The sequence below is a fragment of the Engystomops pustulosus genome, chromosome 2 (genome assembly GCF_040894005.1).
Source record: "Engystomops pustulosus chromosome 2, aEngPut4.maternal, whole genome shotgun sequence".
Lineage (NCBI taxonomy): Eukaryota > Metazoa > Chordata > Amphibia > Anura > Leptodactylidae > Engystomops > Engystomops pustulosus.
Genome location: NC_092412.1, coordinates 105,891,523 through 105,914,010, shown reverse-complemented (window position 1 = coordinate 105,914,010; position 22,488 = coordinate 105,891,523). Strand labels below are relative to the sequence as shown.

The window sequence follows — 22,488 nt, the reverse complement described above, 5'->3', positions numbered from 1 at the left end:
GTACTGTATTGCTGTGTTGCTGCCAGCAGTGTCTTACAGTGTACCACACCCATCACTGTCACCATGGGGGAAGATGAACAAGGAGGGAAACTATATAGAAACCTATATAGTGCAAGAGAGACCAAGTCCAACTTTCTATTCAGGAATTATCCAAGTGATTCTAATAAGATATTGACAAACCGGCCTATTCAGTCTTCTCTGCTTCTATTCATAGTACTACGATAAGGACTAAACGTAGAGAAGTAGAATGCAAGACAGCTGAAGGACGAGTAGACTACATGTCAGCAGCATATTTTAAATTTAATTTACTGCAATATGGAAAGAACTGAAGAAATCATGTATTTACTATCCACAAACATATTGGGGAAGATTTACTATGCCTTTCCTGCTAGTTTTTTGGATGTTTTCGTATTTGCATGTAAAAATCCTGATCCTGATGTAAGAACATGCCTCTCACAGTGTATGTATGTAACTGATATGTTAAAGGGGTGTTCTCGTCTGGGCATTCACATTCAGTTTCATTAATCTGCCATATATAAACATTTCTTCAATTAGATGTTATTAAAAAAAAGTTCCGATGTAAACATAATTGTAGTGATATGGTCCCTTAGAAACAAGACTGTGTCCTTAGATTGGCCACCTCTGCAGGAGGGATTACACAAGGAAACAAAAAGTTTCTGAATATTAAATGTCCTAGGAGTTACTGCATGTCCCACAGCTGTTGTGTGGTAATGATCGCTGAATCCAGGAGGTCAGGCAGGACTCAATAGCGCATGTCTGGCCACCGCTGCAAAAATGTGAGGTGGTCGTATCCGAGGAAGCCATCTTGTTTCTAAGGGACAGCATGACAACATTTATGAGAAATTATCTTCACACAGGAACATTTTTTTGAATAACATCCAATTGAAGAAATGTTTACATATGGCAAAGGAATTCAATTAAATGTAAATGCCCAGATGGGAATACCCCTTTAAGCATCTTTCTAACTGTATGTAACAATTGTCGGGTCACTATGTAAAAGAATCCACACCCCCCCCCCCAGGGGTTAGTAAAGTACTATTATATTGTATTGTATGTTTTGGGGAGTATCTGACCAGCAAGCCTCTTTGAGCGGGATGGAACACAGTGCAGGGTGGTTAGAGGGTTTATGAGGGCAAGAACATCCAAGTCAGTGATATATAATATAGTCTCTGTCAAAAAAGTGGTTGAGGCTATAGCTCAAGCCTCCGCCAGGTAGTACTGGTCTGAACTAATCTACACATCTACTAAAAGGGTAGAGTCTTGTAGTAGAAACAGGACACGGTAGAAAACATCAATCTTAATAAACTCCACCCATTGCATCTGGAAAGGCTGACAATTAACAGCATTTAACATTAGAGGGATAAAGAGGTATTTGCTATCTGGATTCCTAACATATCAGTAGGTTAACATACTCATTTATGATAATAAATGATATCGTATGATATACTAAATTATACGGTAACTTTAAAGGATTTACAAAAGACATATTGGATCAAGTAACTGCTTTCTATACGAATAAAGTACATGTGTTACAATATTCTATATAATATTGTGTGAAAGTATACCTAAAGACAGGTAGTACATGAGTATGTGTATATATATATATATATATATATATATATATATATATATATATATATATACATATATACAGTGTGTATATATATATATATATATATATATATATATATATATAATATATATATATTCCTACACACAACTAAATGCAATAGTAATCTGCGCAGATGTGCTCGGCTAGTATCCCTGCAGCTGTGTTTTGTAGATGGCCAATTGTCAAATGGAGCTAGAGACAAGACAAAATCAATTAAGCCATGATGGCTGAGAGAATGAAAATAAGCATCACTATGTGAGACAGGACTCCCATATCTCATGCTAATCCTCCAGTTCATCCCATAATCCTTAGTGTGTAAAACCAGAACCATTGCCCGGCGCACCTTCTTAGCATAAAAGCTAGAATGCTGTATCCATATTTACTACAGGTTACAATGTGCTAAATAGCAAGACTGTTAAATATGGATGAATTTGCTGGTAAAGTTCCTGTGTTATGTAATTTGTTAGTAAGATTATATGTTTGACATCTGGATGGGCACCGCATTAACGCGTGCATGGTATTGACTGTGCCCAGTTATGACATTAACCCTTTTGGGTCTAGTCGTTCCTAAGTGCTAATTACCTCAAGCGCAGAAGAAAGGTTTAATCTGGGGAAATAATGGCAGGCATTCAGACCTGCGCCTCGCTTTGTGTTTTCATAAGTATCAGTGCCTGAGTGCCTTGGCTGATTTTCTTACAATCACAACTAATGATTAGTTATTGAATATTTAACTGCAATTGATATCCCACTTGCTAAGAAATCCATTAGAACACGCTGTTTGGGTAATGTGAGTAACATAATCCTTCCTCATGTAAATGCTAAACTGAAGCTGAAGGAAACAAATTGACTTGTATACATTGTGAAAAGATTGCCTATTGACTCATTCAACACATATTTTAACATGATTTACCTCCTGTTGTCAGGTTGGAGCTCAAAGCATTAATCTATAGTAAGATAAAACAGCTGGAGAAAAACAAATCAACTTCCCAATTCTTTAGATGTTTATACCAATATATGCAATAATATTCTTATGAATTAGACGCCATTCCTTTACTATGGGAAGACTGATATAAGATGGTTACATTCTTATTATCCTACATCAATGCAATGGGATATGGTATATTACTATGTACAATAACAACAACAGAAAATAAAGATATATGAGTTCTCATTCACAGGTTTAGAAATGCATGAAATATATCAATATAACTGGACATAGAAAAAACATGGAAATGTAGAGATCCTCCAATAAAACATCTTCATAAAAGCTAAAATTAATATCACTTAATGTCTATGTAATTGTCCGCCTTCTGTTCATGGCCTTATGAGACTTCCGGAATATCTGTGTATCTGTAATAGATAAAAATATCTATCTATCTATCTATATCTATATATATATATAGTTTTATTTTTTAAAGCTACATGACAATAGTTATATACTCACAATAGATACTGTATAATGAGACTTGCATTACTACATTTATTCTCAATGACAATTTCTACTTAAAATTCTGCAACCTTGGTGTGAGGATTGAATTCCTCCTTGCTGTCATCATATAATCCCAAGGGTCCAGTAAATTATAATTATTTTACAAGCCACCCGTGATGCCGGTGACTACAGTATATAAAAGAAACAAGCAGCCGGTGACTGTCAATATCTGTATAATTTATAAAGGAGACCACATTTGTCTTTAGAATAATAAAGGAGTATGTATGGAGAACATTGCATTAACTGCCTAGATGATTGCATTTACAATGACTAAATTTGGAGACAAATATACAGAGCATTCACATGCTGCAGAGGTGTCACTTTGCTATATCTCAGATCACATTAGAAGGGGGATATTTATTGGAGAAAATATTCTCTATTCTTTCTGGAGGACTGGTTTATTCACACATTTAAGATTTTCCAAGTCCTACAATTGATTACTAGAAGCTTCGCAAAAGACATCTGCATTGAAGGATCCATAGAAGGAATAATCCCATTTAGTGTTGCTAATTCAGATCTGTCTCACATATTGCTTTTCTGTGTAGAAAACAAAAGAATGAACCTACTTGGACTTTTGTAGCATTAAGCCATCTGAGGCACCACATCCAAGGTACATCTACTACTTTTCTGCAAATTTGCTTTTCTGACTCATGTCTAGTGGCTCTGGCCCTTCTCCGCTTGCATGCTGGCAGTAAACCATGCCCCATTATTTTGACTGACAGCTCTGTGTCTTGTCTCTTCAAACCACTGCTGTGCCTCCTTGTGCTTGGGGACTGTCTGCCAAAATTCAACTACAGACATATAAACCTCTATTTACTTATAAGAAATATTGTGTCTAATGTTTTGCACTGCGCCACAGTGTTAGATTCACGTCATGTGACTAGAGTGTCATCATCACAGGTCCTTTAGTCTTCTAACAATAGGAAACTGAACACCATGCATGTGATCACTTAAGATCACAGCAGCCTCCATGTAGGATGGAGAGTAGTAGAAGTCCATGGCGGCCGCTGTGACATCGTGTGGTCAGATACATGCATGGGGTACAGTTTGTTATTGTTAAAAGACTAAACGACCTGAGATTATGTAACCCTGATTACCTGACTTGAACTGCAAAAATAGTAAGGATGTATAAGGTATAATGAGGAGTAGATGGGAGGGGTCAGTCGATCAGGATACACCCCCGCTGATGCCAGGTAATATTAAATAAAAGCTGATTTATGTGGATGTAAGCTAAACATTTTTTAGCTAAAAGTAGGGTAGCAGTTAGTTAATAGGGCTCTATAGGAACCTGTCATTGGCTATATATGTGCAAATGTGGTGACAGGTTCCCTTTAAGTATTTGGCCATACAACATTAAGTAATCGGTAATCTAGCACATATTTGCTGGAAAAACTGCGGTATATCTAGAACCATTAGAACACCAACAAACACAGAGCATGAAATTTTACTATATGTTCACATTTTATGTTGAGTTTAAGTCAAATAGATTTGTTACAATAATAAATGCCTTATATAGAGTTTTAAACACTGTCCTATTCCTTTCAATTACATTTTTCTATGTAATCCGATGTTAACTGCTACCAACCAAACTAAGGGCAGTTTATTGAAATACCTTGATTTACTTGTTAAACTGTTAAAAAAATAAATTTGTATAATTCATATTTATAGAATTAAGATAAATTCACATGATTCACACCCAATTTGCAATTTTGTTGCCTTTCACTAGATGTGTAGATTACACTATAAACTGTTTTGTTTGAACAACTCATTTAATATATCATTATCATCATTTAATAATCACTGTCAGAGAAATACTAAAGGGATATTCTGAGAATATAATCTGAAATGAAATAAATTTGATACAAAAACCCATAATGCTATAAATAAATGAATCCAACAGCGATAAATGTCATTAACAAAATGGCGCTTAAATAGTTTGCTTTTATGATTTACAAAATGTCCAAGATGGCACTGTTGCGCCAATTATCACAAGCTTCTTATTAAACACTTTACTTTAGGCGCAGTTTAGGCACAATGTTAGAATCAGGCACTTACATGTGAACCTCCGACAAGCTCCTCTCTGCTTCTCTAACACACCCCAGCAGGAGAATAACCCTCATAGCAGAGCCCAGGTGTGTGACACCCTGCACCCAGTGATTTCTTAAGCAGGAGCTTCTCCTTGAGGGGATCCTCCGGTGCTGATTTCTGCTGCTCCCTTAAGGATTTGTACCAAGTTTGCAAGTTATCCCCTGCCAAAAATTATGATTTTTACCTATTTAATCCACCAAAAATTGCAATAAAAAGTGTTAAAAAAACATATGTAGTTCAGAATGATACTGTTGCAAAGTAAAACATGCCCCACAAAAAACAAACCATCAACCAGCTCTGTAGCCAAAAAAGAAACAATGTTATGCCACTTGGAAAACGGCAATGCAAAAATGATAGCTATTTCCCCACATTAGGGTTTTGTTTGGCAAATTTAGTAAAACATAAGAAAAAATATTCAAGTATGATATCCCTGTAATCGTATCGATCCAAAGATAACATGATTATTAGGCTATGTGGTGAACACCAAAAAAAAAAAAAAAAGGAAAAAATCCAATACAGAATTGATGCTTTTCTTCTCCTCAAAAAAAGTTCGTAAATTTTCAACAATAGGGAATACCAACCCCAAAATTGTAACTCTAGAAAAAGCATCCCATCCCGCAAAAAAATGCCATCACTTGCTAAAGATTTCACCTTTCACTCGGGAGCACATGGGTCCTTTCAGAGATTAGACTATATTTTTACGCAAAGCAGGCATCTGAACCTAACAAATACACCAGAAATAGGAGTCCTTTCCATCTGTGATCATGTCCCAGTCACAACTGATTTCTCCACTCCACAGTTGCCAGTTCGTGACTGGACATGGAGGCTTAATGAAACATTGCTGGGAGACGCGGCCTTGTTGAAAGAGCTGAAGGAAAAACTCCCTGAATTGATAAACTTAAACACCACACAGGGTATGGAATCCCTGCTGAAGTGGGAAGCTTTGGAATTATTAGCAAGGGGTTTGTTAATGGAAATGGGGGCTAGAGTCCAGAAAAAGAGAAAAGGGAAGAAACTTATTACTGAAATTATTATCGTTAGAGAGGTGTTATAAAAGATTGCAGGCGGTGACAACAAAAGAAGAGCTACTCCGCACGAGAGAGCTGCTCAAAGATGTACTCAATGTACAAACAGCAAAAATATATATGAGAGCAAAACACAAGTTTTACTCCCATGGGGATAGATGTAGTAAAGTAATGTCTGCCCTCTTAAAGAAGCCTCAAGTGCGGACTTTTGTCTCTAGCATCAGGACACCGAAAGGGGACGAGGTCACTACCTCAGATGCCATAGCAAAAATATTCCGCGAATATTATGAAGGGCTGTACAATTTGAGGTCCGCAGAAAGGGAACAAAATGAGGAATCCAGAGAAAAGGAGATTGGAGTTTTCTTAGAGAACTTAAATCTGCCTTCCTTGACAGAAGACCAAAAAGAAAGCCTATTGAGACCAGTTACTATTGAGGAAGTGAGGAAAATAATTGCCTCCATACCAAATGGAAAGAGCCCGGGTCCAGACGGGTTCTCTATAGCATTCTACAAAAAGCTGGACGAGGTAGTGGTACCTTATCTCACAGAAGCATGCAATGCTCTCGTACAGGGCAAATTGCCGCATCCACATATGTTAAGAGCCCACATCACAATCCTCCACAAGGAAGGTAGGGATCCAGCTCTAACAAGCAACAATAGACCAATATCGCTCCTCAACGTAGATTTAAAAATTTGGGCGAAATTACTGGCTAGTCCAATGTAACCATTGCTCTCAGGCATTATATCCCCAGAGCAGACTGGATTTGTAAAAGGGAGGGAGGGGAAGCATAACTCAGGGAGATTGTTGAGAGCCATTCACCATGCACGCAAGACAAAAACGCCTTTGCTCCTTCTCGGCACAGATGCCGAGAAGGCATTTGACCGCGTTGATTGGAAATTTATGGCAGGGACCCTGGGGAAATTTGGTTTCCCGGAGGCGTTCGTGAAAGCAATACTCACTCTATACACAAATCCAACAGCACAGGTTCGAGTGAATGGAGTACTTTCCCCTTCATTCAAGATCAGTAACGGTACTAGGCAGGGGTGCCCCTTTTCCCCAACCTTATTTATTCTCAGCCTAGAAGCGACGGTACAGCACATAAGGCAAGACCCCCGCATTCACCCACTTCAGCTGGGCACAAAAACCTTGCACCTTGCAGCGTTTGGTATTTTTGATCACTAACCCCAGAGAAGCACTACCAGTAATGTGTAATATTTTTGAGAAACTTAACCAGCTGACAAATTTGAAAATAAATCTGACTAAATCAGAGATTTTAAATATCTCACTGGACCCCCGGACGGTTTCAGAATTAAAACCCCTCTCCCCTATTACATGGCAACCAGAAGCTATAAAATACTTGTGGATCAAGCTCCCAGCCGACCCCAAAAACATATATAAGCTTAATTTCCCACCCATATTACACTCCGTTAAGCAACTGCTGGACACATATGATCTACCCACAATTTCCTGGATAGGTAGAAAAAACGTGCTGAAAGCATATGTCTTCCCTAGGGTAATCTCAATGCTCCCCCTGCAGATACCGAAGAAGTTCTTCACGGAACTTCGTAAAATGTTTTCCAAATATTTGTGGAGGGACAAGAGACCCAGACAAGCGCATACGCTGCTGACAAGGAAAAAGCAGAGAGGAGGTATGGGGCTCCCAGACACACATCTATACTTCTGGGCTGCTCAAGTGTCTAGAGTTCTACCGTTAAGGAATGAAGAAAAAGGGAAGTTCCCTCACTTGTTAGAAGGGGGAGACATGGGCCATTTAATTAGGTGTGGAGCATGGGTACCACCGCCCGGTGTGGAGCATGGGTACCACCGCCATCTATTGAATAGCCCTACCCCTGATGAAGCCAGCTTGCTGGTGAAACATGTCGGGGGGCTTATGTGATTTTTCCTTTTAATCAGCAGTATTAGTCAGGCTCTGAGTCAAACTCACAGTGTATGTACATCTAGTTTCCTGCCCTCAGTCTTAGCTTAGTGAGGTTAGTGTTACGTTACTAACTCACAGACTCCTGCTGTGTAGGGCTCTGGTCACTTTACATGACCAACCCAAGTACACCTAAGGGGGCCAGCACTAATCGGCCTTTTGACTCTCATACATGAATATTAGTACCGAGTTATGTAGGGGCTCACCCCGAGTGCTGGAGATCTAGCGGAGTCCATTACTTTACCCCTCACGTTATAGCTATGCGTTCGAGTTTATACATTGCAGGCATGATGTCTATGTGACATACTAATAGCGAGTGTATACTCCTTATTGACCCATGGAGCCGACTCTACTGTGTTCTTAATTGCAACCCTTTAAAGTGCTTTGCAGTAAACACGTCCACACAATTCCTTTTTTATTTTATTTTTGATATTTAATAAAAGTGACGTTTTATAATAAGATACAATATTGCTTGTCCGGATATGGGTATCTTCTCTGCCTGAGGCAGCTTTGCATTTCCCTATGTAACTAACTCCCTGCCGTGACAATTGGTCCCCTTTTTTTGTAATATAATGAGACACAATGGACACATTTACACTAAATGGGGCATTTAACGAAATGTAGTTTGCCTGCAGTTTGCATCTACAGGGGATGCCAGATTCACAATTTCTGGTGCCCGTTCCTCATGAATCTAGCTCTCCCTGCACTGCTCCAACAGGGTGCACCAACTTACTTTTGGTGCACCTTTGTGGGCTTGCGACACACTTGCATGTTGCATGTTAAATCTGGTGCACGGTCTGACTGAGCGCCGGAACGTCCCCTAATGCCTAGTGCAGCTTCACCACAAAAGGGTCATGTGCAACACAAATGGGTCACATGCAACACTTCTTAAATACCTGTGAAAGCAGTTTGCACCTAAAAGAATGTCCATAATCCTCTAGAAAAATGGTGCAAGGTCCTCTGTAAATGTTCCCCAATGTTCTCATTGCATGAAGTCTGTGCACAATGCATGTATTTGCCAGCAGTTAACTAGCTCTTCCAGATTGGTTAATTCACCCTGAAGATGTATACAAGGATTTTTCATCCAAAAACAGTCAATGTGGTGACACTGGTTCAGTTTTGGAATGTGTAGCTCAGGTTTCTGCTGTCTAAGAAAGGATTAGTAAATCTGCCCCAGTGCAAACATTCAACATTAACTATGGATTTATCATCTAAATCTAGTGTGCCATAAAGCAGTGTGAAACACAAGATCAACTTTAGTGGGGTTACACTTTTAGTCATTGGAAGTAGAAATGTGCCAGAACATATATAACAAGGTAATGATAAATTAGGTGCAAGATAACATACAGATCTACCAATTCTCAATACCGTATTTTTCGGACTATAAGGCGAACAAATAATCCTTTGATTTTCTCAGAAATCAAAGGTGCGCCTTATAGTCCAGTGCACCTTATATATGAACCATATATTGATGGTGCTCCTTATAGTCTGAAAAATATGGTACTTATTTACTGTTTGGTTAATAGATACTGTCACGGGGAGGAATTCATAGGGACAAGTGTGTAAGGGAAAAGTCTCTTTGGGAAGAGTCTGTGGACCCTCTGGACCATCACGGGGGTTCATGCTAGCCGCAACCTGGGACCGGAGTCTAAGTGGCACCTGATCTTAGCCAGAGCCCACCACAAAGCAGGATGGACTTGATGCGGCAGGGTGCCACCAGGTTATACTGCAGGTGCGACTAGTCCAGCAGTGGCAGTCAAGGTAGGATGCAGGACACCTTAGCGTAGGGACGCTGGAGACACCAGAGGAGTATAGGAACACTGAACATTGAACGCAGGAGGCACAGAGGCAGACTGAAGACACAGGAGCATATGGGAATGCTGGAGACAGGAACACGGAGGTAACGCTGGAGACAGGAACACAGAGGAACACTGGTAATGCTGGAGACAGAAACACGGACGAACACTGGTAATGTTTGAGACAGGAACATGGAGGAACACTGGAGACCCAGGAGCGCATGGGAACGCTGGTGACAGGACCACAGGAAAATATGGGAATGCTGGAGACAGGAACATGGAGGAACACTGGAGACACAGGAGTATATGGGAATGCTGGAGACAGGACCACAGGACCATATGGGAATGCTGGATAAGGAACATAGGATCGTATGGGAACGCTGGAGCGTATGGGATTTGCTGGATGGCTTTCTCTTCCACAGGAACGGCTTAGGGAAGCCTGGCATGGGAACCATAGAAGATCCTAGGAGAAGATCCGGCAGGGAGTGAAGGGAGGTGCCGGATTATAAAGCGAGACCGGATTAGCCAGCCCAATTAGAAGGACGCTGGCCCTTTAAATGAAGTATGGAAGGAGGCATGCGGGCGAAACACCGGGAACCGTGCAGAGCCAGAAACCTTAAGAGGTGAGTATGGGCAGAGGGGACACCACGCCATGTAGGAGGGCACGGGTGTACCGAGCATCTCGAGTACGGCAGTGACAGATACAAAGAAATTATGCCAATTTGACTCATAGGGGCCGATGTATCATGTCTTGTGTGACATTTTTATGGTATACAAGGCATTAAAACATTGCAGTTCCCAAAAGTTAAACCTTTTCTCCACACATGGCTCTTTTTTACAAAAGAAAAAGGAGGTGGCAATAAAGTTGGTTCTAGCATGTTGTGTGATGAGTGCATCAATGAGCACATTGGGGTGAAATTAGCAATACAATTTCTCTTTAACTTGGTTGTCTATGTTCAATTCCAGGGGCATAACTACAGTGGTGGCAGCCATAACAGCTGCTATGGGGCCAAAAGTGTCAAGGGGGCCCTGACAGTCAAACTGACTAACGAATGGAGGATGTGCACCATTGTTCATGTTATGCTGCACATTGTACAGCAAATTATGTATATAAAAGTGCACATTTTCCACAGGACAGATTTGTGGCCCAACACAACCTTGGGAGAAGATGACATCATGAGACTAAGTATATTCGTATGTCAGTATAAATGTATGGATGTAAATATGGAATATTCTGTATGTTTGTGTATATGTATGTATATGCTCTGTATGTCATGTGTATGTCATATATGTGTATATGGTGTATATACTATATGTCTGTGCTCTATGTCTCTATGGCACTGTACGTATATGTGCTGTGTACATGCTCTATATGTGATGTGCATATCATGTATGTGTATATACTATATATCTGTGCTGTATGTATCTATACGGTACTATATGTATGTGTTTGTTATGTATATATGCTCTATATGCGTTTATGTGATGTGTATATGCTGTACATGTGTGTATATACTATATATGTGTGGATATGCTGTATGTATGTATGTGGTATTGTATGTATGTGTGTATTTGCTGTATGTGTGTATATGTGATGCGTACATACTATATGTGAGAGTGTATTTGATGTGTAAATTCTGTTGGTGTGTAAAAGAAGTATACATACTGTGTGTTCAATTCCAATTTTGTTTTATCAGAATTCATCAAGTGAGTCTATGTATGTTGTTAGTTTTTTTGGTTTGTCTCATAACATTGTTCTTTTTTTGGAGCAGATGTCCCTTGATAATTTTGTTAGTGGTTTTTCTCCTATTTCTACACCAGGGGTGACTGTAGTCATTGGGGCTCATTTACTAAGTGTCCGAACGCCGCACTTTCGTCGGGTTTCCCGAATATTTCCACCAGATTGCATGCGACAGAAATCGGGGGGCGTGGCCATTGGACAACCCGATGGATTCGGACAAACCGACGAATTTAAAAAAAGGTTTTGTGTCACAAGATCAAGCACTCACATGCACCGGGAAGAAGCAGGTGAACTCTGGCGGACCTCGGCGCAGCAGCGACACATGCAGGAACTTGGACGCACGACCTTAGGGAATCACGTCGGACAACGCAGCGCGGGATCGCGATGGGACCTGGTAAGTAAATCTGCCCCATTGTGCGCCCCATTGTGCACCCATTTTTGTATAGAAGAACTACGCGTTTTGGCGCTGCACAAGCGCCTTCGTCAGGTTCAAGATAACAAAATGGAATAAAACATATAAAAAACATTCGATGCTAAAAAATTTTAGCATTGAATGTGTTTTATATGTGTTATTCCATTTTGTTATCTTGAACCCGATGAAGGCGCTTGTCCAGCACCGAAACACGTAGTTCCTCTATACAATAATAAAAAGGATATGATTTTAACGGAGATACGGTACTACTGTGGATTTCTCTGACTTGCAAAAGTGATCATCAGTAAGATGCATTTATCTTCTATTCCAGATGTGTTCAATGTCGCAAATAACATTTATCTTGTTAAATTCTCTACAATTTGCAATATTTCTTGGCGCAAAAAAATCCAGCTGAACTCATATTTAAGGAAAATGTAAAAAAATGGAAAGAAGTGACTTGAGACATTTGTGCAACATTTTTGAGACATTAAAAAAGTCACAAAAAAATTAAATAAAAACAACAAATTTAACACAAATTTAACACACTAAAATACATAATAATAAATGAAAAGGTTCTCAGAGGTTAAAAAGTTGGGCAAAAACTAGCAACACAACACAGAGAAAAGATAAATGACCCCCAATGAGTCTCTTAGTTATCATGTTATGGTTATGGAACTCTTGGTACTCAAGTCTGTGGCATTTGATGCAGCATGCTAATCCAATAGGCATGTGAAAATACAGTATGGACCTGTTGTGCAACAGATTCATAATAAAGTACATGTATATGAATAATTATGCAACTTTTGCAAATATCTGTAACTATAGAACTTACTGAACACCTTTGTGGCCAATTCATGAGCTTACTGTAGCCTTTCTATTGTGAGCAAAAGCTCCCATGACTAGAACAGATAAAGAATAGAGATGAGGGAGTATACTCGTCCGAGTATACTGCTCGGTCGAGTATTAGCATACTCGGACCGGCTCGTTACTCGGACGAGTATCTCGCCGGCTCGAGATCGAGCAGTAAATTAATAAAATAAATTGAATAAAAGTATTTTTATTGTAAAAAAAAAATATTACACATGTTTGCAGATGTTTTACTTGTAAGAACACATTGAAATAACACTATTCTTCACTTTCCAGGTGTTCGCGCGTGTCTCCCGCTAAGTTAGGAGATGTTCGGAACATCTGGAATGTGAAGAATAGTGTTCTTTCAATGTGTTCTGCACTTAAATGGTCCTGTATTCACTGTTTTTAATGTTTTAATTCTATTCTTCACTTTGCAGCTGTGCGCGCGTATCTCCGAACCTATCGGGAGACACGCGCGCACACCTGCAATGTGAAGAATAGAATTAAAACATTAAAAACAGTGAAAACACGAACATTTAAGGGCAAAACACATTGATATAACACTATTCTTCACTTTGCAGATGTGCGGGCGTATCTCCGAACCTATCGGGAGACACGCGCGCACACCTGCAATGTGAAGAATAGAATTAAAACATTAAAAACAGTGAACACAGGAGCATTTAAGTGCAGAACACATTGAAATAACACTATTCTTCACATTCCAGATGTTCGTGCACATCTCCTAACTTAGCGGGAGACACGCGCGAACACCTGCAAAGTGAAGAATAGTGTTATTTCAATGTGTTCTTACAAGTAAAACATCTGCAAACATCTGGAATTGTTTTTTTTTGCACTGTTCTTTTACTGTTCAGTTTTATTAAAAAAATGCTCGGGTCTCCCATTGACTTCAATGGGGCTCGTTATTCGAGACGAGCACTCGAGCATCTGGAAAAGTTCGTCTCGAATAACGAGCACCCGAGCATTTTAGTGCTCGCTCATCTCTAATAAAGAAACATATTTTGCATGTGAATCTACAATGTCCAGTTGATTCTTATTTATGCTGTCCCTTCAGAATCAACAATTATTCCATCACTTCATATAGACATATGTGTAGCTCCACCTTTTTCCTTAGTAGATTGACTACTGAGAGATTCTACTGTAATACTGTTCCAAATCTCACCCATAGGTGGTTCACAGTGGCCCAAATTAATTAACCGGTTAAGGACCGGGCCCTTTCCTGTTTTTTCATGTCCATTTTTCACTCCCCACCTTCAAAAATCTATAACTTTTTTATTTTTACACGTAAAGAGCTGTGTGATGGCTTGTTTTCTGCGTAACAAATTGCACTTCATAATGATGGTATTAAATATTCCATGCCATGTACTCGGAAGCGGGAAAAAAATTCCAAATGCGTCTTCCACTGAGCGCCCCAAATGACATGTCTACTTTATTCTCTGGGTCGGTACGATTAAGGGGATACCAAATTTGTATAGGTTTTATAATTTTCATACATTTACAAAAATTAAAACCTCCTGTACAAAAATAATTTTTTTGATTTTGCCAACTTCTGGCGCTAATAACTTTTTTATACTTTGGTGTACGGAGCTGTGGGTGGTGTCATTTTTTTTCGAAATTTGATAATATTTTCAATGATATAATTTTTAGGACTGTACGACCTTTTGATCAGTTTTTATAGATTTTTTTAGATTTTTCAAAATGGCAAAAAAGTGCCATTTTCGACTTTGGGCGCTATTTTCCGTTACGGGGTTAAACGCATTGAAAAACCTTTATAATATTTTGATAAATCGGGCATTTTCGGACGCTTCGATACCTGATGTGTTTATGATTTTTACTGTTTATTTATATTTATGTCAGTTCTAGGGAAAGGGGGGTGATTTGAAATTTTAGGTTTTTTTATTATAATTTTTTTTTTTTAAACTTTTTTTTATTTTTATTTATACTATTTTTCAGACTCCCTAGGGTACTTTAACCCTAGGTTGTCTGATCGATCCTATCATATACTGCCATACTACATATGGGGATTTTCTTCCTCATTCATTACAATGTGCTATCAGCACATTGTAATGAAGGGGTTAAAACGAAATAGCCTCGGGTCTTCGGAAGACCCGAGGCTACCATGGATGACGTCACGGGGAGCGGCGATCCCAGGTAAGATGGCGGCGCCCATGCGCCGCTATCTGTTTGAGGATGCCGGCAGCTTTGCCGGCAGCCCACGCTGTAAAAACACCCGCTATCGGTGCTAGCACCGATCGCGGATGTTGCCGGTAAGCCTTTGCTGCAATATGCAGCAAAGACTTACCGACTATGGAGAGGGCTCAGCCCGTGAGCCCTCTCCATGCAGCGCGACGCGAACGGGTCGCGAACCGGTTAAAGTCCCTGCCCCAGTTTTCTGTATGACTTTGCACGTTCTTTTCAGTGTAAACTGCTTGCACAAGTATTTATAAAGTGTCCGTGACACATTTGTGGCGCAACTACACTATACCTAACACTAAATTCGTCACTGAAAGGGGCATTCCGGTGCACAGCCGGGCCATCTGCTGCATTTATCATGCAGTGTTCAACAGAATTGGGTTGCAGGCTCTATGTTAAAGGTGCTCCAAAAAAAGTTGATGCACTCTGTCAGAGCATTGCAGGGAGCGCTAGATTCATGAAAAAGGGACACCACAAATCATGAATCTGGCACACCCTATACACTTTACAGGCAAACTGAACCTAGTGCCTAATGTGGGCCAGTACATATCAGTGTTCATAGTTGTATTTTACAATTTTATTACGCAACAATGAATGTGTATGCATTCCTGAATCCAGTGGAGTAGAGATCGACTAGTTAAATCAGATTGGGCAATGTATTTACTTTTGATTTAATACACTATATTCAGCCAAATCCATATTTCTGATAAACCTTGTATTATTGCAAGTATCTAAATATTGTATCTAAATCTATAATAAATCTAATCTAGATGAACAACAGGCTATGATGTGGTAAGCTCATGCTTACATCAAGGGTTTATGGCTAAAATAAACAATAGTGTTTTTTCTTTATGGTTAATGATGCAACCAGTTTTCACTTAATTACACATATTGCCTAAAAATTATTTACCACTGATTTAAACCACATGTACTGTAGAATATAACTAATTATTATGCTCTATTATTTTTATCCTTTTTTTTCAATAAAAAGTACCTTATATACTCGAGTATAAGCCTAGTTTTTCAACACAAAATTTGTGCTCAAAAACCCTAACTCGGCTTATACTCGAGTCAACTAAAAAATAAAGTCAAAACTCACCTTTCTGACATCACCTGTAGGTCCTCTTCTGTCTGGGACAGTCTGAGACAGAAGAGGACCTATGGGGGACGTCGGAAAGATGAGTACAGTGTTATTTTTTTTCCTACTACAGGGGCTGGGCAGGCTGTATGCTACAGGGGCTGGCAGACTATATACTGGGAGGCTGTAACCAATGCATTTCCCACCCTCGGCTTATACTCGAGTCAATAGGTTTTCCCAGTTTTTTGTGTTGGGGTTTCGGCTTATACTCGGGTCGGCTTATACTCGAGTATATACGGTAACTTGATTTTTTTCTAGAACATGTTCCATAAGATCTACCTACTTTATATTTCTAACTATATCAGATATATTTTTATCATTATTATATATGTTATCTTTTTATCTGACAACCATTTATCTTACATGCATTATTTTATCTATATCATAGATCTTTAGGTTTCTATCTATAGCAATATTTACAGATTTTGGAGGCCAAATCATAAATTGCCAATAGTAGTATGCAGGGTGACCTAGATTGCCTTACCAATCCACTTGTGAGGTTTTACAGAAGAAAGTATGTAGATGTGACACACAATCTTCTTTACATGTTGAAGAATGTTTACAGTACACAAACAGACAGCTACAAATTAAGTGAAATTAGCATCCAATGAAAATGCATAATAGTTCTGGGATTTGTACTATGTGTCATTGTTTGACAAATTATGATGATATTTTAAGTTGGTTCACAAGGGTGACTACTGCTAAGGGCGGTGTATTTGCCTGCGCCCTATATGAATACTTTATCGGAACTTGAATATGAAGCCTGTCTTGAAAATGAAATGTGTTTTGTTTATTCAGGGGGGGGCAAATGTTACGAATATCATCCTCATCATTTTTTATGGTTATTTGTATTGACATTTTTCTTTTCTTTTCACTACATTCTTTCAGTGTTTCAAGTTGGCATGTCAGAAACTGTGCTTGCAGAAATGAAACTATCCTCATTATGCAAATGTGGGCTCTACTGATAGGCATGTTCTGTTTTATAAATTACATCCCCTTGTCAGAAGTCAAATTGTATTTGAATAACTTCACGGAAATTGTCACCAAGATTTGAAATTGTGTGCCTCGGATGCCATTGTTGATCTAGTCAGTGAATAAAAAATGGACATGTTCATTTTTAAGTGTGTGCATGATTGTTTTGTCAGAAATGTTATTTAAATGAAGCCTAGATCCATAAATAATAGTTCATGTATATTTTTGTAAAATTTTGCATCACATAAATATATTAAAGTGTGTTATATTTCATAAAATATGCTAACAAGTACTAGTTGTTGTATATTTTACTACAAATAAGTTTATTTCCTTAAAAGAACTACTTACTAGATTCCTGTAGGGTAAAATACATATACATGGACTGATACAATTATTAAAATTAAAAGAATTTCAATGTAACCCGAATTCAGAATTATGAAAAGTACTTCTCTGAAAAGGCAACGATTAACATTTACATAGAACATTTTCATAAATTTGCAAAAAAAAAAGAAAGCACAAAAGCCAACATAAAAGTTAGTACCTTCTAGTAGTTTACTATGTTTTCCTTTTGTGACAGATTTAGCTGGTCAAGCTTCAAGTTTCTAGACTCTTAAAGCCACATATTGTCCTGTGATAATGTTCATCTTTTATACTCTTTCTTGATCAACTGTCATGCTTACTATTTTCTACAAAGCCTCATTTTTATTTTTGCCAAAATATAAGACTTAAAGCCAAAAAAATTTAGATGACATTGGCTTTGCTGTCTGCCTACATTTAAAAAAACCCGAATGTGATCCATTCATGCAATAGCATTCCTTAGAAAACGAGGGGAAGTCCAAAGTATCACACTATGTTTGCTTTATTTTTCATAGAAATTCTAAAGTAAATTTATGGTACAGCTTTCTCAACAATTTAACTGAGTTTTAAACCCTTGACAGTAACAGATACAAATTACACCAGCCCAAAAATTGTTGGGGCTAATTTTAATATTAATGAATTCCTTGCAACCTCAGTTCAGCAGTTTCGATTAAGCTTTAATTAGTAGCCAGAGGGAAATCCAAAACAAAAATAAGGAGTTGAATTGCTAATTAAGCCGGTTTGATGAGGTAGAGTTTTAGTGACTGGTTGTTACATGCTCTACTATTTGTGACATGATAAAAATACTAAACATTTCATTTTTACTAACATACAGGATTGTATTGTACAAGGTCTGGAAATAGAGCATAAACATAATTAATAATGAATACACATCATTGTATTGTCAATTTGAAGTTGTAAGCAATAAAAGAAGTGTAATGGTACAATTGAGCTCATATTATGGCTACTAATAAGGGATTATGAATTGTGTGACTATTATTTAAAATGTTCACTTTCAGACATGTGTCTTTCCATGTATAATCACATGTCTTTTTACTTTTTTTTTTTTTTGGGGGGGGGGGTGTCATGCTTTCTTCATCATGTGCTTCCCGGCTCTTAATGGATCTGTCACAGTATTTATTTAAAGATTTCATTAGAATATTATTCATTTACAATATGAGCATTTACAAGCATTAATTAGAGTTAATATTTAACCCTGCAATATGAAGTTAAGATTGTAAAATTATAACATAAATAATCATTTTATAGTCATTTTAGATGTTTAAAGTCGTTATTAATATAGCTCATAATAAATACATTTTAGAGAATAATTTGAAAGATGGTATAAATAAACAGATAGGGGAGAGGTATACAGACAAGTAGTTCGAATACATACATCAATGAATTTAAAGATGATAGATAGATAAATATGGGATGGATAGATAGATAGATAGATAGATAGATAGATAGATAGATAGATAGACAAACAAAACCAGACACAATCCACCATGTTCTTTATGCCATATGTATATGCATATTGCAAGTGGAATAAAGACCACAGAGGTATTCACATTTTTGCAATTGGAGTGTTTCTACTTTCTTTATGAATAAACATGGATCTGTTGGTTTGCACATAGCTGTGTAATTTGCTTTCCTTCTGTAAACTTTCTATAAGCAGATAGGTAGATAACAGAGACACAGCTTAAGCCATTGATTCTTGGGACATTTTCAATCAAGCTTAATAGATTATCAGAAGACAGTAGTTAAAACAATATATATATATATATATATATATATATATATATATATGTATATATTATATACAACATATACAACAGATATACAATATAGTCGAGGATAGGTATATAGACATATTCAGACACAAGGCAGTTAGATGAGATAAAATTCTGAAAGACAATAGTACAATAGATAATTAAAAAAAGTATGTGCATAAAAGTAAAAATAGGATGTAATAGCACTATAGAGTGGTGAAATGCAAGGACCTCATTATCCAATGTACATTGCAGTGGTGAGTATATTTGCTTTAATTTATGGAGGACATCTATTAATATGCAATACATTTTCTATTTTATATACAGGGTTTCCCTTTCTGTGTTTCATACTAAAATGATAGATAGATGATATTTACTTCAAAATAAATAAATGTATAAAATAAATGTAATAAAATGTATAAATAAATATATTATTATTTATACAAGATAAAACAATAATAATTAAGATGAGACATAGTTGATGAATAGATGATAGATAGACATAGAACATTAAGATATTCAGGCAGCAGGCAGATACATATGAGACAGAACATAAGATAATTGAGTTATGAAATAGAAAGAAAGTATCAAACAGCAGAGAACTAGATACATTGCTGTATCATTAATCATTGGCAAATAAGGGTTGTTCTACATAGTTTAGATCACATGTGTCTCTATAGATTTAATTTTTCTCTATTTTTTAAACTGTAAATTAACTGATGCATACCATTACTTGAATGTAAGAACTGTGTGTGAACAGCTATTCCCCAAAGATTGCTAATTATAATTAAGGAGGTTTTCTCATCATTGCACTACAACCAACTGGTACATGTGGTTATAGAAAGCAGAACGGCTGGATAGCTTAAGTATAGTGAGGAATATAATTTGGTTTTTCTATACTCAGATGCTTTTTGTAATTTGTAATTCATCTTTTTGCTTAAGGTTCTAAAGCCTGCAAACCCAATAACTAAGGGATAACAGCAGGCAGAAAATAAATGATATTGTTTCTGGGGGTATTAAATATAAGCCAAGCTATCAGAGTCACATAGCTCCGGCGAATAGTAATCAGGTACTTTGACTTAACAGTGTTTTGTTTTATAATAAGAGTGGTTGCCATATGTTGAAACCCCTATCTGCCTGTGTCTTAGGGGCTTCATACCTTTGTAACAAATCCAAAAAACTCATTTCATAATTCCCTAAATCTACCCATTGTAATGTAGCTCCACTAGTGTAAATCCACAGCAAACTTTTCTTATGAAAGCTGTTGGAAGATTACCGATGATATGATTGAAACAAATGGGAAGCAGTGAATTAGGATTCAGTAGATAGAGCAAAGTAACTTTGAGAAAGTCTTTTAGTGCATAGTTTACCATTGTATTTTACTCAGCATGGAATTGATTAAAAGCACATGTAGGACTTTCTTAAAGAATGCTTTGCTGAAACAACCACATTGTTTAATATGTTTACATCCTCAAACGCGTCGGTATCGGGATGCCAACTGAGCTGTGGCTTGATTAGCAAACAGAGAGCTGACTCCTTGATCCAGCAATCTGAATAAACAAATATATTGAAAATAATATTTTCCTTGTAATTCATGCAAGCCTTGCCAGGAACATGATTACATTATAGTCTTCAATGTACACACAAGAAAAGCTCCTACAAGCACATGTGCTATGCAGTTTGTTTTTAATAGGATTGAAATAGAATATGCATTAAGGACAATGTATTTCAGTTTCTACATTTCCATTACTTATTCCCTTCCAGGATAGAATTCACTAGCTCCAATTTGAACGGCAACATAAGAAAGAGAGAAACAAAAGGCCTTATATAATTTAGATTTGCTATAATTATGGAGGTTTTCTGGAGATGAAAAATACATAAATAAAAATGTGCAGAACAATAATATTATAATACATAAATAATATAATTTTGAATACTGGTTTCTTAAAATTTTCCTTAATTGGGTTGTCTGAGATAAAGGAAACAAAAGTGTCCCAAATGTCTAGAACTAAAATAATAAAACATTAGTAATCTCCAGAGGAGCTCCTGGTCTTTGATATGGCTCAGGCAGCATGTTACTGCTTCTGCCAAGCAGCGGCTTAGTGGTGACATTCCAGAGTAACTAACTTGATGCTTCTCTTCTTTCAACTTAAAATTTCTGTAAATTCCACCAGTTTGATCATGGCCTGCATTCGTAACATAACTAAAGTGGCAACGACTCTAGAATGTATTTAAATATGTGACAACCAAAAGAGTGGCTGCAAAAGTGTCAAAGTAGAAGAATTTAAGGCTAATAAATAAGCATCAACTGATATCTAACAGCAATTGATAGATAACAACAAATAAAGTAACTATATATTATCTAATATCAGTAATAGTAAACTAATAATAGTATCAGTATTAAATATGCACGTTTCAAAGGTTGGGCTGAAGAGAGTGAAGGAACAAGTCCTGTAGAAATATATGGCACAAACTTGGGCATTGCGTTTCATCGGAAGCATTTTTATTACTGACACGATTCATGACTGATGTGTGATATATAGGCTGTTAAGCTCATGTAACCAAATTAACATATGAAAGAATATGATATGATGGTTCTCAAAAGCAGAATGCATTAAGTCGACATGACAATATGTTTTTACTAATATGTTAGGTCAGGTACCAGAACCTAAGAAGAGTTCCTTCTAATGACCTAAGAAGGCTATCAATGTAATGAAATGTAGTGACTCTTGCAAAAGACAAGCAAAACTAACAAGGAACATGGGAGAGTGCGAACGAATGTGAGCATTCTTTATCAGATAATTGTGTCTAATGAGCTCTAACAAGAGAACCAAGCCTAACTACAAACCAACTAAAGGCTCCTGCTTTTTATCTTCTGTCACATTCTATTTTACCATATTACTGATGATGAAGTTTCAATAAAAATGGTATTCAGAGATAATTAGGGTATAGCCCTGTAGTGTCAGGAATAATACAGGGCAAGTGTGGGTTCACAGTGGTGTCCACCGAGGCGTGAAAAGGTCTGTTCCCAGTCCAAGCTTCTAAAGTCATCCACTTTACACAGGATAC

At 37.5% G+C, this 22,488-nt stretch overlaps 1 long non-coding RNA gene across 1 annotated transcript in view; it reads left to right on the top strand.

Moving 5' to 3' along the window:
• The window catches only part of LOC140116572 (uncharacterized), a 57,636-nt gene extending 40,156 nt beyond the window's left edge, over positions 1-17,480 (top strand). Inside the window, exon 3 of the long non-coding RNA XR_011852825.1 lies at positions 17,207-17,480. This is a non-coding gene — a long non-coding RNA (uncharacterized lncRNA). The remainder of the gene's footprint in view (positions 1-17,206) is intronic.
• The last annotated feature ends 5,008 nt before the right edge of the window (positions 17,481-22,488 follow it).